Raw genomic sequence first — 17,543 nt, 5'->3', positions numbered from 1 at the left:
CTTTGGTTTTCTCTGCCTTTGAAGGCTATGTTGTATTCATCCTCTGTGTGCAAAAAAATGTAAGGATTACAAAAACTGAATATATGCAATATGAAAGTAGAAGACCAATTTATAATCTTAAAATTTTGAGACCAAAGTGACTTTTATTTTGTAGAAATACTAAATGTTCATTCAGTAATTCAAACATCTTGAAAACAATGCTTGATTTCTAGCATGCATTAATTGTTGTTTATGATTAGCTTCCATGTTATCACTTAAAAATTTCAACTTTAATAAATTAGCCTTTTGTAATTAATAAATATTACTAAGTCACTAGGCACTTTCTTTTCTCCCACAGCAAATCTTTCTCCATGAAGGAAGCAAGGAATCAATTTTGGCACAGGCTCACTCTTTAATCTACGTAACTGCTTCAGAAGGTTCGTCAGATATCACCTCTGTTTCTTCAGAACACACTCCTATAGAAACTTAATTTTTAAAAAATGTAATGTTTTACATTTTTATAAAATATTCTAAAAGTTAGTTGTGCTTCCAGCAGTTAAGCTGCAAAAACTTATTCTTCCTTCCCATCACTACTGTGTTCAATATTTTAAATTGTCATGTTAGCTGTATCTGGACATTTGCCAAGTTGCAATGAAAGATACTTTGATAGCTTGTTCTCTAAGATGGTCCTCCTTATCATTAGCCTGTTCTGGAATATGTCATTAAGGTATCAGTGGATTTCACTACTTTCACTACTTTCTATACTACAAATTCACCCAGTATTTATTTCTAAGCATATATGTCAATATCACAATTGTATATTTTAGTGTTGACTTTTACTTTATTAGAATGCATGCAGTCATGTTCAAAGGTAAACTATGAAACATCAATACACTTTCCTTCAAGTAATTTTTGTGGCTTTGAAGTTATTTATTTATAATTTGTTCATAATCTCTACTAAGATTTTGATGGTTTTATTGCTTCATCAGTCACATCATGATCCTGTAAGTATGGCACTAGTTTTAGCATTCCTCTTTAAGGGACACCTGGGTGGCTCAGTGGTTGAGCATCTGCCTTCTGCTCAGGACATGATCCTGGCATCCCGGGACTGAGTCCCACATCAGGCTGCCCACTGGGAACCTGCTTCTCCCTCTCCCTCTGCCTACGTCTCTGTGTCTCTCATGAATAAATAAATATAAAAAACCCTTTTTAAAAATTCGTCTTCAATTATTGTTATAAAATCAAACTTGGTACACAAGATATTATGTTTCTAAGTAAAATTAGTAGTAAGTCTTTGGGATTTTTTTCAGAGTTACTTCCATTGCCATCATTTGGATTATAACTGACAAAGTGGATCATTACACAGGCAGCGTGCTCCTGGAAACAGCAACAGCTAAGAACTGATTCCCCAACGTATATACTCACACTCTACCCAATTGTGTTCTGGGAAATGGCTTACTGCAAAGAACCACCTTTTCTCATCATAGGACTTAGATAAGACTCAAGAATGCCTCATGTTTACCTATCACAAGGCAAGACACAGATCTTCCAAATTTTCGTTCTTTGTCTTAGAAGTGACTAGCTGAATTACTTGTATCCTTTGGCCAATCTGACAGAACACCTGCCAACATGACCATGTGTTAGGTAGGTTTCTCTCCCACTTCCGAGACTCTAAATTTTACCCACTTTTAGACTGGACCATCATCAAAATGTGAAAGAACCTCCACAGAAGACCCTCCCAGGAATCAGCTGACCATAGGAAAATAAGTTCCTTGATGAAATGTCTGATCACACCACCTGCTCAACCCACCCATATTCCCTCCAAAAAAATTCCTTTTTGCCTGACGTTTGAGACACTTGCAGATCTTGTGGTTAGAGAGCACTCTCTTATGTAGAAGTCTATCTACTTCTCCCTATTGCAGTAGTCTTTTCAAATAAAATATCTCCTGATCTAGGTCTTGATTTGTTTTTATTTGAGAGTTTTGGTGTTCTGAGACCCAGATGGAGTGCTGCCCACCCTGAGACTCTGCTGTCTTCACCTCAATTCGTTCCAACTTCTCTGGTCTTTTGTGTCCTTTTGTCAGCTGGGCAACTCACCACAGTGGGGAGTCTCAACTCCCCATACATTGTTCTAGATATTTGTCTATTGTAACATGATAAGGAGTTACTTTGATTCTTTCATGCATAAAAATTTTTTTTCGCCTTCTGTGAGGCCTTTTCTGTCTTTCTGTGGCTCCTCAAGCCAAAGATTATATGAGGGAATTTCCTTAGCTCCTCACCTGGGTAATGCATGGAAGAATTTCCTTGGTACTTTGAGGATTATCTGAAGGAATTCATCAGGTGGACCTCTTTCCCAGATCACTTAAGGTTTTATTTCTGATTTAATATTATCTATTCCTATGGGTAACTTTCACTCATTAGTCTCCCTGCTTCCTCTTCTCCCATTGATTATGTTTTCCCATATGTCATTGTCTTAATTTGTTCTGGATGCCATAACAAAGTACCATAGATTGGGGAACTTAACAGAAATTTACTTTCTCACAGTTCTGGAAGCTGGAAGTCTGAAATCATGGTATCAGCATGGCTGGGTCTTAGTGACCTTGCTTTGCAGATGGTGGCTTTCTTGTTATGTATTCACATGGCTTTTCTCAGAGAGAAAAGCTTTCTGGTATCTCTTCTTAGAAAGGCACTAATCTCACAGGAGAGCCCTACCCTTGAGACCTCTTCTAACCTTTATTCCCTTCTAAAGCCCCATCTTAGAATACCATTGCACTGGGGGATTAGAGCTTCAATGCCTGAATTTTGGAAATGCACAAACATTTAATCCATAACAGACACTAATTCAGTACCTTGAGAAAAGTTAAATATCACCACAGAACCATTTAAAACTTCAATGTTCTAGATGTTTGGGAAATTTGGAGCTGCCCCAAACTGGACCATTGATAACTTCCCACCCATCACCCATCCCTTCTCTCTCTCTCTTTTTTTTCTTTTTTGCTGCCTTCAGCTCCTATGAATCTTTATCTGCCCCCCCCCAATATCTCCAGTTTCTCAACCCCTCTATCCATCTCTGCCAGACTCTGGCCCCTCATCTCCCTGCAGTCACTCCACACTCCAGCTTTAGGTGCCCCACTGGGCTTAGGGGCCTCAGAAGCAATTGCTTGATAGTAAAAAAGCTAATTAGAAGCAAGCCGGTTTTGCATCACTCATTCACCTAGATAGTCACCTGCTCTCTATTCAGTCCCTTGTCCAAAATTTAACCCACAGACTAAATAAGATTGCTCCCCAGATTAAAAAAAAAATTAAAAGGGAGTGTCTGGCTGGTTCAGTCAGTAGAACATACAGTTGTGGATCTCTGGGTTGTGAGTTAGAGCCTCATGCTGGGTGCAAAGATTACTCAAAATTGAAAGTCTCCCCCACAATCATTTGTGAGTATTCTTCAAATTTCATATTGAGCAGGTAACCTCAAATTGTCCTATCAGCCCAAAGCACAGTTATGATAATGATATACAAATGAAGCAAAGATGAGAGCCAGGCCTTTCCTATAAACCAGTGAGTTTTGTATTTCTGTGTTTATGTCTGACTCTAGCTAAATTTTGGAATTGAACCTAAAAATCTCTGTATTTGGGTCTGTCTGTAAATGCATGCATATATATGTATGTATGTGCTGCAAACAGAATCATGCCCCCCACCCATCCCGATTCATATATTAAAGCTCTGATCTCAATGTGACTATATTTGGAGATAGGGTCTTTAGAGAGGTAATTATGGTTAAGTGAAATCATAAGAGTGGAGTTTTCATAGGGCTTTTAAGAAAGATGACCTCCCTCTCTCATTCTTTCTCCCTCTCCCCACCACAACTTCCTGTACACACAGAAGAAAAGCCATATGAGAGACAACAATTTGTAAGCCAGAAAGAGAGCTTTTACCAGAACCTGATCATGCTGGCACCTAGATTTTAAACTTCTAGCATCCAGAACTATGAGAAAATAAATTTCTGTTATTTAAGCCAATCAGTCTGTGGTGTTTTGTTATGCCAGCCCCAACAGACTAATACACAAATGTTGGTACTATGAAGGAGGACACCACTGTAATGAATGCCTAAACGTGTGGAAGTAGTTTCAAACTGAGTGATGCACAAAGGTCAGAAGAGTTTTGAGATGCATCCTTGAAATAGCCCAGATCATCCTGAAGGGACTGCTGATAGAAACATGGGCATTAATGATAATTTTTGTGAGGTTTCCTGTGGAAATGAGGAACAAGTTATTGGAAACTGGAGGAAAGGTGATCCTTGTTATGAAGTGGCAAAGAACTTGGCTGTGTTCTAGTGTTTTGTGGAAGGTAGAACTTGGATATTTGGCTGAGGAAATTTCTAACCAAAGTATTGAAGGAGAAGTTTGGTTCCCCCCCCCCACCCACTCACATAAATTACGAGAGGAGACATAATTTGGAGTAACTGTTAAGCAAAAAGGAACCAGAACTAGAAGATTTGGAAAATCCTCATCCTATCCATATTACAATAAACAAGGAAACGTGTTCTGAAGTGAACACTGAGATTGTGGCTGTAAAACCATTTGATAAAGAAACTATGGATGCAATTCACGGATTTAATTGGCTTCAGCCATCTCAACAGAAACCAGGGATAGAAAGGGGATCACATAAGCAGAAACCATGCCAGCTGGAACTAAAGGGGACAGAGAAAACAGAACAGAATGAATGAAGGCTGTCAGATATCTGGGATTCTACAAGACAGGACCATAAATTTATCCAGTTGTGAATATACATGTAACAATCTTCAAAAAAAGGGGAAAATGAGGTCATCAAGGCTGCCACTCCCAGCAGAGACCCAGAGGGCAAGGCTGATTCTCTTTGATTTCAGACAGTGATTCACTACATTAGATTCAGCAGGCCAGGATGCCTCTGTCAAGAGTCACAGGAGCGAGGCCACTATGGAGACCCATGTGGATCGAGTCCCGCCAGGTTCCATCTCTGTGTGTCTCTCAGAAATAAATAAATAAAATCTTAAAAAAAAAAAAAAAGCCACAAAGAGCATTTTGTTTGCCTGCATGTGTTTACATTATGTATGTGTAATATTTCCCTACCTCTAGATGATTAACAAGTTGTTATAAAATGCCTTAAAAGAGCTCATTCTAATAACTCATTCTATTTATTAGAGATAAATAAGTGCTTATATAAATGGAATCTTAAAATACCCAGAGATTGAGACTTATTCAATATATTTTTTTCTATTTGGATATATTCTTCCTAAACTTATATGTTACTAACTAAATAAACTTGCATTATATCTATCAGCCAGATGTTTAAGATTATGAAAATTTAAATTTATGATTAATCAAATTGAATCATTCTAACAAACTTCATTTCAATAAAACAATAATGCTTTTTGGTATGTCAGTGTGAAGGCATAATCTCAAAGATCTTTTGGTAACTTAAAATCTTAGGTGTATGGGGATCCCTGGGTGGCTCAGCGGTTTAGCGCCTGCCTTTGGTCCAGGGCATGATCCTGGAGTCCCAGGATTGAGTCCCGCATCAGGCTCCCTGCATGGAGCCTGCTTCTCCCTCTGCCTATGTCTCTGCCTCTCTCCCTCTTTGTGTCTCTCATGAATAAATAAATAAAATCCTTAAAAATAATCTTGGGTGTATGCTAAATTTGGTTAACTAATGACTATTATTTAAATACCTAAATTACTTCTAAGATAAAATACTGAAATATAAGTTACTAAGCCTCATCTTAAAACTGTATGCATTTGGGTCTGTTAATAAATATAGTTATCTTTGGCCACATTGACAAATTATATCACAAGGACATATATGGTTATAAAACTGAAAAGATAAATATTCCTAAGCTCTACAGCAAAACCCTGGCCTAAGACATTCACAATTACATTTACAATTACATTTTACTGTGAAATAGAAGTTAATGTATTTAAAACTTAAAATCACTATATGTTAATGAGGTTCTACTAGGAGAAATAGTGGCAGAAAAAGATAGTTTTCCATATAAGGTGTTCAGGACGTGTTTCACTAAAGGAAGAGGGAGTTGTTTTGTTCCAATGTAAAATAATTAGTTGTTCCATATAAGAAAGGGGAAAATGGAGGACAAAACTTGAATGAGTATACAAAATTGTACAGTTCCACAGAAAAACAAGTTATTCATCCTGCTCAAAGCCATCAAAGCTCTGATGGGTTTATTTATAAGAGATTTCTGTAAGGGGCTTTTGTATAAAGTGTTATAGCTGACCCTTGAACAACATGAGTTTGAACTGCAGGGATCCACTTATATGTAAATTTTTTTCAATAATACAGTAGAGTGCCATAAATGTATTTTCTCTTCCATATGATTTTCTTATAATAACATTTTCTTTTCTCTAGCTCATTTTATTGTAAGAATACAGCACATAGTACATAAAACATAAAAAATATGTTATCTGGTCAAGAGTTGGCTATCAGTAGTTAAATTTGGAGGGAGTCAAAAGTTATACAGGGATTTTCAACTGCATTGGGGGTCAGCGCCCCCTAACCTCCACATTTTTCAAGGTCAACTGTCTATTGATACAAAACTAGAATCTGGTTTTCTCTGTTAAAATGACAAAATTTCTTGAATTATTGGTCTGCTCTTAATAAGAGGTTATAAGAGGTGTATCTTTACCTTCTGAATAACCTGCCGAGAAGCCAAAAGTTCTGTCATATTAGAATTGTTTCTTGTGTTTTCTTCTGACTTTTCCATGGCCTTTATTACTTAAAAGAATAAAGTTTTCTTACTTTTGTGCTAAGATTCAATCATGTTACATTTTATGTATATTTTGAAAATATTTTCCCACTTTGATTTTCAATCAACTTTGTTTTGCATGCCACAAAACAAATTTCCTTGTCAGTTGCATTATTTTTAAATGAGCTTTCATCAGATCTTTCACTTTTGAAAATTATCAAGAGTAAATAAGTTATAGTTAAATTGTGTGCATACTCTAGACACAGTTTTTGTCTTACTCTTGTGCCTCCTGAAAGCACTTGCAAATCAACTACAAATCAGAATGATTTTCCTTAAAAAAAAAAAGAAGATTATTTCACAGACCTTACAAAATGACAATGCCAGGTACTCTTGACATAGGTTTCAGATGGCATTGCCCAAATAACTTTGGGACTATACTATTAGACTGGGTCAGGACTTCCAAAACCCTAGTGTAGAAGCAGATGGGTTCATGAGACTATTAACCCCAAGTCAATCAGAAAAAAAATTAATTACTTAGAATTGAATGAACTGATTAAGGGTAATTATAGGTTTTGCTTGGAATACTGCTGATAATTTAATACCCTAAGTTCTAGATACAAAGAAACCCTTTCTGTTTGCTCTTATGCTCCCTATAATTCCTAAAAATTTATACTTGTATAAGTAGATATGAAACACTTTTTAAAGATTTTATTTATTTATTCATGAGAGACACACAGAGAGAGGCAGAGACATAGGCAGAGAGAGAAGCAGGCTCCTCACAGGGAGCTCGATGCAAGACTCAATCTCCAGACGGGGATCACACCCTGAGCCAAAGGCAGACATTCAACCTCTGAGCCACCCAGGCATCCCAGATATGAAACATTTATCCTACTCTCTCTACTTCCATCTTTCTATATTTTGGAAACTTTTATTCATTAAGTATTCTTATTTCGTGGCAACATCATTTTTGCTTAGGTTTGGTAAGAATCTGTTTTCCTTTGTTAACAGGACATAATTGGAAACATTGGTAATAAACTAAGGCTTTGACTGAAATGTCATATTGGAGGATGATGCTTTTTAATCAGATATGACCAAACACTTTGAGTTAAGGAGTTAAAGTTACCTTTATGGAACCAATGCTCATAACATCTATTAGGAAAACTGATAAGGTAACCAGGATGCAGAATTCCCAGACTTATTAAGTAAGTCTTACTGAGTAAGAAAGAGACTTTCTTTGCAGGCAAGGAAAACTTAGAATATTTGAGAGGCTTCAGAAGAGGGAAATTCACCCAAACCTATAGGTACTGCAGGTGAAACATGATGGAGAGTCTTTGGTTTGGCTTCCTGGCCTTAACAGAATTTTTAAAAACTATATCCAAGATTCCTTACAAAAAATTTCAGCAAAGCAAGCAACATGTTGGACTGTAATCTTACAAAATATAAGCATCTCACTCTACATCAACTCACATCACAAGATGACCATCATCAAAACTGGTCTTAACCTGCTCTGTGAAGTGAGTCCACTGTTACGAGGCTTACATGCAGTATTGTTGTCAAACTACCATAAAATTACTCTAAAGAATTCTAAGCTCTTCTTCTGAATTTAGTACTTCTCTGTCCGTATTCCATGAACAAATACATTGCAAGCAAGTCTTATAGGCCTTTCAATCTGTGCACACAGAAAACCTTCCTTTTTATTTCTGTCTTCTTCACTTTCCTCATTAATGTCTTATAGTTTTCAGTGTCCATGCCTTTTATTTCTTTGGTGATGTATCACTGGGTATTTTGTTCTTTTTGATGCAATTGTAAATGGATAGTATTTTTTTTAATTTCTCTTTCTGATAGTTCATTATTAGTGTAGAGAAATGCAACAGATTTTTGCATCTTGATTACCTATCCTGAAATTTGATTAAATTTATTTACTAGTTATAATAGTTTTTCAATGGAGTCCTTCAGATTTTCTAAGTGTATTACATGCCATCTGCAAATAGTGACAGTTTTACCTCTTTGTTTCCAATTTGAATGGTGATGAACCCCTTTAAGGGGACAAACCCCTTGTTTGTCCTGAAAACTCTTCATCTCTCCTTCAATTCTGAATGATAACTTGGACAGAGAGAATATTCTTGGTTGGAGGGTTTTTTCCCTTTCAGCACTTTAGTATATCATGACACTCCCTTCTGGCCCTCAAAACTTCTGCTAAAAAATCTATGATAGTCCTATTCTTATTCTTATTCCTTTGTTCCAGTTATTCCCTTGTTGCTTATAAGATTCTTTCCTTGTCTTAACTTTTGACTTTTTAATATTAATGACTTTTGGTGTCCTTTAATTATAATGTCATTTTAGTTGGAACTCTCTGGACTTCCTGGATCTACATATCTATTTCCTTCCCTAGGTTAAGGAAGTTTTCATTGATTATTTCTTCAGTGAAGTCATTTACCCCTTTCTCATGACATGAACCTTATAATGCCAATGTTAGTCCTTTTGATGTCTTATAAGTCCCTTAACCATCTTCACTTTTTAAATTCTTCTTTTCTTTCTGCTCTTCTGACTGAGTTCCACTGCCTCGTTTTCAAGTCGACTGAATTTTTCTTCTGCTTCATCTGGTCAGGTGTTAAATCCCTTCAGTCTATTTTTGAGTTCAATAATTGTAGTTCAATTCTGCGACTTTTATTTGGTACTTTCTTATATTTCCATCTCTTTGTTGAAGTTCTCACTCTGTTTATACCTTTTCTTCTCCAGTTTGGTGAGCATCTTTTTGACCATTACTTTGAACTTTCTATCAGGTAACTTACTTTTCTCTATTTCATTATTATTTTCCAGAGGTTTTTATCTTGTTTCATTCTTATTATTTTTGCTACTTTTAGATACACAAAGCATGCCAGGATTCATAAAATATTCACTTTGATTGAAATCATATGTACATTATTACTAATGTACACCTAGAATGGTTCACAAAATCCTCCCCTTCTTCCTCCCAACCCTCTTGCAAGGTCACAGCCACAAATACCAAGGTCACAAAATAAGTGATCACCAAATGAAAAATCTCATCCTATAGCATGAATTCCTTACTGATAAATATAATAAAAAGCCATCAAGTATAATTCCCTCATATCTGTACAGTGCATAAGCCAAGAATTTATTCATAGTCTGCCCAGTAGTTTTCATTCCATTGTTTAGCAAAATATATGCAGTCACCTACCACGTAATAATTATTCTTCTTCCATTAATACATGGTTAATATTAGGCATGATCCTAAAGTGTAATTTGATAAAGATTTTCAATCCCAGCTGCTTCTGCTCTCTCTTTGAGTATAAAACTTGTCATTAATATTGCCATCAACTACAGTTTTCTAAGTCTTTTTTTTTTTAAGATTTTATTTATTCATGCATGAGAGACACAGAGAAAGAGAGAGAGGCAGAGACACAGGCAGAAGGAGAAGCAGGCAGAGGAAGAAGCAGTCTCCATGCAGGGAGCCCAACGTGGGACTCAATCCCAGGTCTCCAGGATCACACCCTGGGCTGAAGGTGGCGCTAAACTGCTGAGCCACCCAGGCTGCCCCTAAGTTGCTTTTGCTACAAAGAGTGCAACTATAAATGTTTCCCCAACTTTTGGTCTCTTGTATAGTTCTAGCAACAAAATTAATCAATTTTATTGAATGAAAATAGATCCTACAGGTCAAGCGGCAATTTCCAATGTATTCTTTCCAGGCCCCTCAACCCTCACCTCTGCAATAGTAGGAACACTATCACAACTGCCACACTACCAGAGAGCTGGTGTCTAATTTCCCCTCTTGGAGGAGTGTAGAATGTGCTCCAGGCAATAGTATGGGGGATCAGTCACAGATAAGGAGACATGTTGGAGTGGGCAAAATGAAGGCAGAGTCTTTAGATTATAGGACAGCTTCATTGCAACTGGATGTTCAAATCAAAGGGCTGCAGGTTATCTGTTGTTGGCCCTCTCCATGGCAAAGAAAAATTATAGCAACACAGCCATACTCCATGCAATTCGGGTACCTAAAAATAAAGGTATTTTCTGCATATGATTCAGATAAGATTGGGGGCTTTTAAGTCCTTCCTCTGTTCTCTGCCCTCTCCTTTCTTTCTCTTACCTCCCCTCTTTATTTCCTCTTCCTCCTTCCTTTCTCTTTTCTTCCCTTCCTATATGATCTTAGCCTTTTTTTTATTTTATTTTATTTTATTTTTAAATGGGTGATTTCCCTAAGTCATATGGTCCAAAAGAGTGGAATATTTCTCAGGGTACAAGCTGGAAACTTCACAAGGAAGCAGAGGGAACACATCAATTAATCCTTCAAGAAATGTCTTGCCAGACATTTATGCCCCTGTTTGACAAGTCTTCATAATGGAAAATGAACTGGGGAATCGTGCTAAATTAATCTCCAGTCAAATATAATTCAATTTTTAAGATATTCATAAATGTACTTCCTATTTGCACTTTTCTTTTCCTGTCACATATATGAAATAGTGACACTTGAAGATTTATGTGTCCCAGCATATAGAGATTTGTATTCCATATTCACCACTAGAGACCACTTCACTCTTTGTTTATGATGTTATTTGGGTTGTACTATTTATGTAACTCTTTTCATCACTTTTTTATGCTTCAGTAAACCACATTTTAGTCATGGGTCCATTTTTGAGAACTGAAGATATAATGCAGCACAAGCATAAAAAACAAAATTACAAATTTAATAATGTTAACGTAGCATGAAAATGGCATAAAAATATATTAGGTGAGACAAACTGTATCTTATTAGCTAGATATTTGTAGACAAGCCAATATGGTCCTTAAAAGGACATGTATAACTACAGAGAACATACTTACCATTAATTGTATGAATAATGGGATTTCTATGCAAATAAAAATTAATCCTACATTTCAGATTTGCTTAAAGTCATGAACAAAATAGTTTTATGGATTTTAGATTTTTCCTCTTCAAACTGACAAACTCCCTCCAACATGGCCACATACCATACTTTAATAAATGTTGTTTTGACTGTCAAAGTATCGTGTCTCCTTTAACATTTCTTGTCTTTAAATTTCATTATATATTACTTTTTCCCCTTTTCCATCTGAGACAGTGTATGTGTATACACATACACAAATAGACACAGATATACATACATAATAATTAGGAAATAAATTAGAAGGAACCCCTGTGTTTTGAACTCTTATCATATAATTTAAAGCAATTAATAAAGAGCACAGGAGCATAAAAACTTATCTTGACCTTAGAGTGCTTATCTCTAAGAAGCCAGATAAAATACAGCAGCAGTTTTCATTTGTCTACAGCTTACATCTTCTCCATAGAATATGCAATGACTGCAGCCTTACTCAAGAAGGATGCTGTGTTATCTTGCCAGCACAAATAATCTGAAGGAAGAAGACTGATACTACAAGAAAAGAAAATTATTGCTGAATATAACAATAATGATATTGCACCCCCATTTAGAGAAGAGCCATCTGGAAGGAACCAAAATTCACCCCTCTGACAGATACCCAACATTATGGTGAATAAGCATCTGTGTTTACATATAAAAATATTTTGATGAATTTTCTAAACATAAGTATCTGGCAAATTAACTTTGTCATAAAAATAACTATTCACTATTTTAGCATCTATAAACTGATTTGTTCAAATTCGCTTCTATCTTCTTCTCCTTTTCTAAAATAAGAATATTAATATCTAGAGATGCCTGGGTGGCTGGCTCACTCAGTTGAGCAACCGACTTTGATTTTGGCTCATGTCATGGCATTCACCCTCCATAGGTTTCCATGCCTATGAGGAGTCATCTTGGGATTCTCTCCCTCTGTCCCTCTCCCTGTATGCATATACACTCTTTCTTTCTTTATCTAAAATAGATAAATAAATCTTTTAAAAAAGACTACTGATATCTACTTTTCTATTCTGTAGATATAAGGATCAAGTGGGAAAAAATATTTGTGAAATTTGAAACCTGAAAGCAGTCACATAAATGTAAAATTTTGACATAGACCTTCGTTCAAATAAATGAATAAAATATCATAATTGAAGATAAAAGTGATTATCATATTAATTCATAATTTATTATTCCTTAGAATAAGCTTACATGTGTGTTGAAGGGAGTATATACAAGTACTTTCAGTACCATTAACCTATAAACATATCTGAATCTTTATATAACCATGTATGTATAAATAAAGTGGTATAACTATATGTGAATTAATTCAGTTGGCATGTATTGAACTCATACTTTGAGGAATAGCCAAGCTAGAAAAACAATCACAGTCCTGACTTCCTGCCCTCACTCTGTGCTGGAGCAGGGCATTGATACACATTACCACAAAATTCATTTCACTAAAATTTATAGAAAGCAGAGAAAAGAATAGCATTTATTGAGTTCTCAGCATTTTAATTTATATCATTAAATTCAAAAGTTATAATAAGTGAGATATCTTACTTTAACTAGTGTCATTTGTAGGAAAGGTCAATCAGATACCTTAAGACTGATTAGGAGAAAGGAGTAAGAATGCAGTAAGAGGTGTCTTTACAGCAGGGATAGCACAGAGAGTCTTGGGTTACTACATATAAAGAATTAATGTTGGTAGCTTCCAACCTAAATGGCAGACCATTCCTAAGTAAACTTGTTTTTTCTATTCATGGCTAGATATATTTCTACAAGGTACTATCATAAAGAGGTTGCTAAAAATGTCATTTCAAGACATCCTAAAACCTTTTGTAAGCTTATTATTGTGTTCGGTTTTATTCATTTGGCACCTCTTAAAAAATAATGAAATTTTTGGCATCTCTATTATGATGTTAAAATGATGTCATCTGTGTTAAAAGTCAGCCATTATGACAGCTATATTTCACAAATCTGAGAAAAGGGGCATATTAAAACTACTTGGTTATTATTTTGAAGAACTAGAGGATTCCTAAGGCAGTCAGCCCAAACAGTAGATGATCTACAAAGGTGGATACTTTGGGAAAATTTTTAAAAGGGGGGGGAGGGGTGTACTTTTCAGGGGAAAATACAAACATATACACTCTGAGAAATATGGGCTCTCTGATAAAAAGGATGAATTATATATATATATATATTTTTTTTAAATAATCCTATTTCTTTGTATATATACTTCAAGTAGTCTTAAGTGGTTCTGTTAAGGGTCTTATTAGATATATGCAGTTATGACCACTTTTGCCATTTAATACTTAGCAGAGTGTTTTAAAATCATCCACTAGCATTCTTTACCACAGAAGCAAGCAGAATAAAGAGACAGACACTGATTTAATTGTTAACAAATACCACACTGGAGGCCAGATGAGGGCTAAAATTCAGTGTTTTCTTCTTAATATAAAATCTGAAGACATATAGTCTCAATAAGGAAAGATTCAGGGACAAAGAAAAACTGTTGAACTATGTAAATATAGTTATAAAAATGCAATAGGTCGGGCAGCCCGGGTGGCTCAGCCGTTTAGCGCCGCCTTTGGCCCAGGGCCTGGTCGTGGAGACCCGGGATTGAGTCCGGTGTCGGGCTCCCTGCATGGAGCCTGCTTCTCCTTCTGCCTCTGTCTCTGCCTCTCTCTCTCTCTCTTTCTGTGTGTGTGTGTCTCTCATGAATAAATAAATAACTTTTTTTTTTAAAAGCAATAGGTCAAAGAAAGGTTTTTTTAAAAAAAATCTTATGAACACCTAGAAGATAAAGTTTGAGAAGACAAGCTTTGGCTTGTCTTGAACAAGTTGATTACAAAGAGCAAATTCATCTGAAAAGAGAAAGTTAGCATAAATTATCCCTAAGATTCTTCTCAATATGGAAGGCAGCATGATAGATAGAAAAAGTACAGATTTTAGGATCACTATTGCCTGGTTTTTAATCTAAAATTCACCACAAACTGGCTGGATGAGCAATGGCAAATGAATCAACCTTTGTGAGTCTAAACTTACTCTTAGAATAAGTACCTTCAAGATTGCTAGAAAATAATTAAGGACTTGGCACATAACCTGGCATATAGTGGGCACCAAAATGTATTAGTTTTTTTTTCCCCATCTATTCCTTTTTATTACCCTAAAATTCTATGAATTGTAGGAACCGGATTACTCAGGTTATAAGGATTATTGTCTCAAGGTCTTCCTAGCTTAGTGAACCTCAAGGTGGTAACTACATTTCTTCATGAGTAACATTAGGGTTAAAATATATGCTTTGTTTCCTCTCTGCTTGTTAAAACAAATAAATAGTATAAAAACACAGTCAACAAAAAGGGCTATACTCATGGACCGGGAGGAAATTAACATTTCTGAGCGCTTACAGTTTTGGATGATTTGTTCGCAGCAGGATCATTCAAACTTCATCACATTACTATGAGTTATTTAATTCACAAGTGAGAAAACCACAGGAAGGGTAAGTGACTTGGCTAAGGCCCCTCAACTGTTAAGTCACAGAGCAGCAAAGTCAGTCCAAGCATGCTCACCTACCCACTGTACACATGACTTCTGAAGCACTAAGGTTGTTAGTAAGAGGAAGGGGGACTATTGATCTTTAAGCAAGAATTCTGAAGGGAAAGGTGAAGGGTAGGCTAAGAGTATGGGCAGCGATTTAAGTGTCTGCTCATTTAGCAGAACAAAATGAAACTGGCTAACCTAATGAGGGGTTATATATAACAAGTAAATCAGGGGCTAGGGATAATTATTAAATACAACATTAATGTATATGTCTTTGAGTGTAATTTTTTTTCTTTTATAAACCTGACAGTGAGAAAAGGAAGAAAAGTCCATGCTAATTCATCATATATTCTACTACACTTCAGCCACAGAATAAAGAAACCATGCCAGTTGCTGCTACTGCAGACAGAGAGCGAAGAAATCCTCTACGAGCCCCATGGGTTTACAGAAGTCTATCCATCACTCTGTCAGTCTTCCGGATCATTATTCAAGTTGCTATCCCCAATTTTGCTGGATATATCAGATCAACTCCAGCTCCATAGGTAATTTTTCTCCCTAATGGGTTTGGAATTTGTTCTTTTTTTATTATCTTTGGGCTAATGTGCTGCTCAAAATCTTTGAGAGTGATAGTAAGAATGTCAGTCATTAGCTCTGGGTAGGGGCGGGGGAGGGGAAGGCGGAAGGTGTATTTAATTCACAAACCATCACCTTATTACTACTACCCAGGGAATTTAAAGGTATAGACAGAACAGTTACATTCACTGTGAACGTTACGTGTTCTTAGGTTTCTATTACTAGAATTGTTTTCTATTTTGTTATTTACTTTAAGAATCTTTAAGGATAGGGAAAAACAGGTCTACATGGTTCCAAGTTGATGTCGAAATTTAGCAGATACCTAATCATTTGATCAATGAAGAGCACCACCCTGGAAAATTTAGCTAAACATTTACCAAAATGCAATCAGCAAAACAGCAAAAAAGCAAGGTTAGCTTTTGGATATATTTGCAAAGGAAGGTTATTCTTTCACTGAACAAACCTATTTCGTGCAGGTGTGTAAGACATTGGGTTTCAAAAAGAAGACCAGATCCTGCCTTTTAGTTAAAAAAAAAAAAAAAAAAAAAAAAACTGATAACAGTGAGTGTGTGTGTATATATATGTGTAACATATATAAGTATATAGTTATATATGTATACTTCTATACATATATACATATGTATACTTACATACATATAACTATATAAGTATAGCATATATATAAGCGTAACATATATATAAAGCGTAATATATATATTACATACATATAACTATATGTATGTAATATATTACTTACATACATATAACTATATAAGTATAGCATATATATAAGCGTAACATATATATAAAGTGTAATATATATATATATACACATATATATATATATGTGTGTGTGTGTGTGTGTGTGTGTGTGTAAGTCCCCAACGTGGGACTCGTGGGACTATGTAATAGTAAGGGCACATCAAATATGGGGATATTGTCCAGATTGTAAAATTCAGAAAAGCTTCTTGAAAGATGTGAAAACTAAGCAGCATATTAAAGATTGGGGAAGGGAAGGCAAGAACATTTCAGATAGAGAGGTTGCAGGTGGAATAAAAAAAGGATGATGACAGATTATTAAGCATTTTAATATTTCTTTTTTTAATTTTTTTTAATTTTTATTTATTTATGATAGTCACAGAGAGAGAGAGAGAGGCAGAGACACAGGCAGAGGAAGAAGCAGGCTCCATGCACCGGGAGCCCGATGTGGGATTCGATCCTGGGTCTCCAGGATCGCGCCCTGGGCCAAAGGCAGGCGCCAAACCGCTGCGCCACCCAGGGATCCCCATTTTAATATTTCTAACTACAATTTAATCTTCATGGGAGCAGGACTTTGTATCTATTTTGTTCACAGTCTCATTTCCAGGATCTAGGACAGTACCTGATATAGTGTAACTGTTGAATAAAGGATTAAATTGTAAAATGCAAGTCAAGGAACAGAGGAACATGAATTTGGAGTAGAACCAGATCACGAAGTATCCTTAAGTGTTTCTTAGTGACCCTGTTAGTACTACTTCTCATTTAGGCCCTTCCTGTCTCCCGGATATCTGGTGATAACACAGTGCTTCTCAGTAGTGGACTCTCCTATTTACACTTGCCCTATAGACCTTGTTCTTTATAATGTGGAATTTTCTTAATAAATTTCCTATCATAATCTTCCTGTGCCCATTTACCTGGGGATTTATCTTTGCCAATAAGAGCTAATTTAATTTACCTTAAATTCTTCATGGGAGGAAACATTTCCAGATACCATTTTCACTCAGCCATGACATTGTGAAGAGACCACTGTCAGCTCTCGGTGGAGTCAAAAGCACTGAGCTCAT

The 17,543-nt window shown here is 35.9% G+C and overlaps 1 long non-coding RNA gene across 2 annotated transcripts in view; it reads right to left on the bottom strand.

The window, feature by feature from the left end:
* LOC125752361 (uncharacterized) overlaps positions 1–15,072 on the bottom strand; it is a 187,783-nt gene extending 172,711 nt beyond the window's left edge. The window contains exon 1 of one of the 2 annotated variants that reach the window (XR_007401720.1): positions 15,015–15,072. This is a non-coding gene — a long non-coding RNA (uncharacterized LOC125752361). The remainder of the gene's footprint in view (positions 1–15,014) is intronic. The other variant, XR_007401719.1, reaches the window with a different exon arrangement.
* Positions 15,073–17,543: the final 2,471 nt, after the last annotated feature.

The sequence above is a fragment of the Canis lupus genome, chromosome 13, assembly GCF_003254725.2.
Source record: "Canis lupus dingo isolate Sandy chromosome 13, ASM325472v2, whole genome shotgun sequence".
Lineage (NCBI taxonomy): Eukaryota > Metazoa > Chordata > Mammalia > Carnivora > Canidae > Canis > Canis lupus.
The sequence above is the reverse complement of the archived record's forward strand: the minus strand, read 5'-3'. Positions and strand labels throughout refer to the sequence as shown.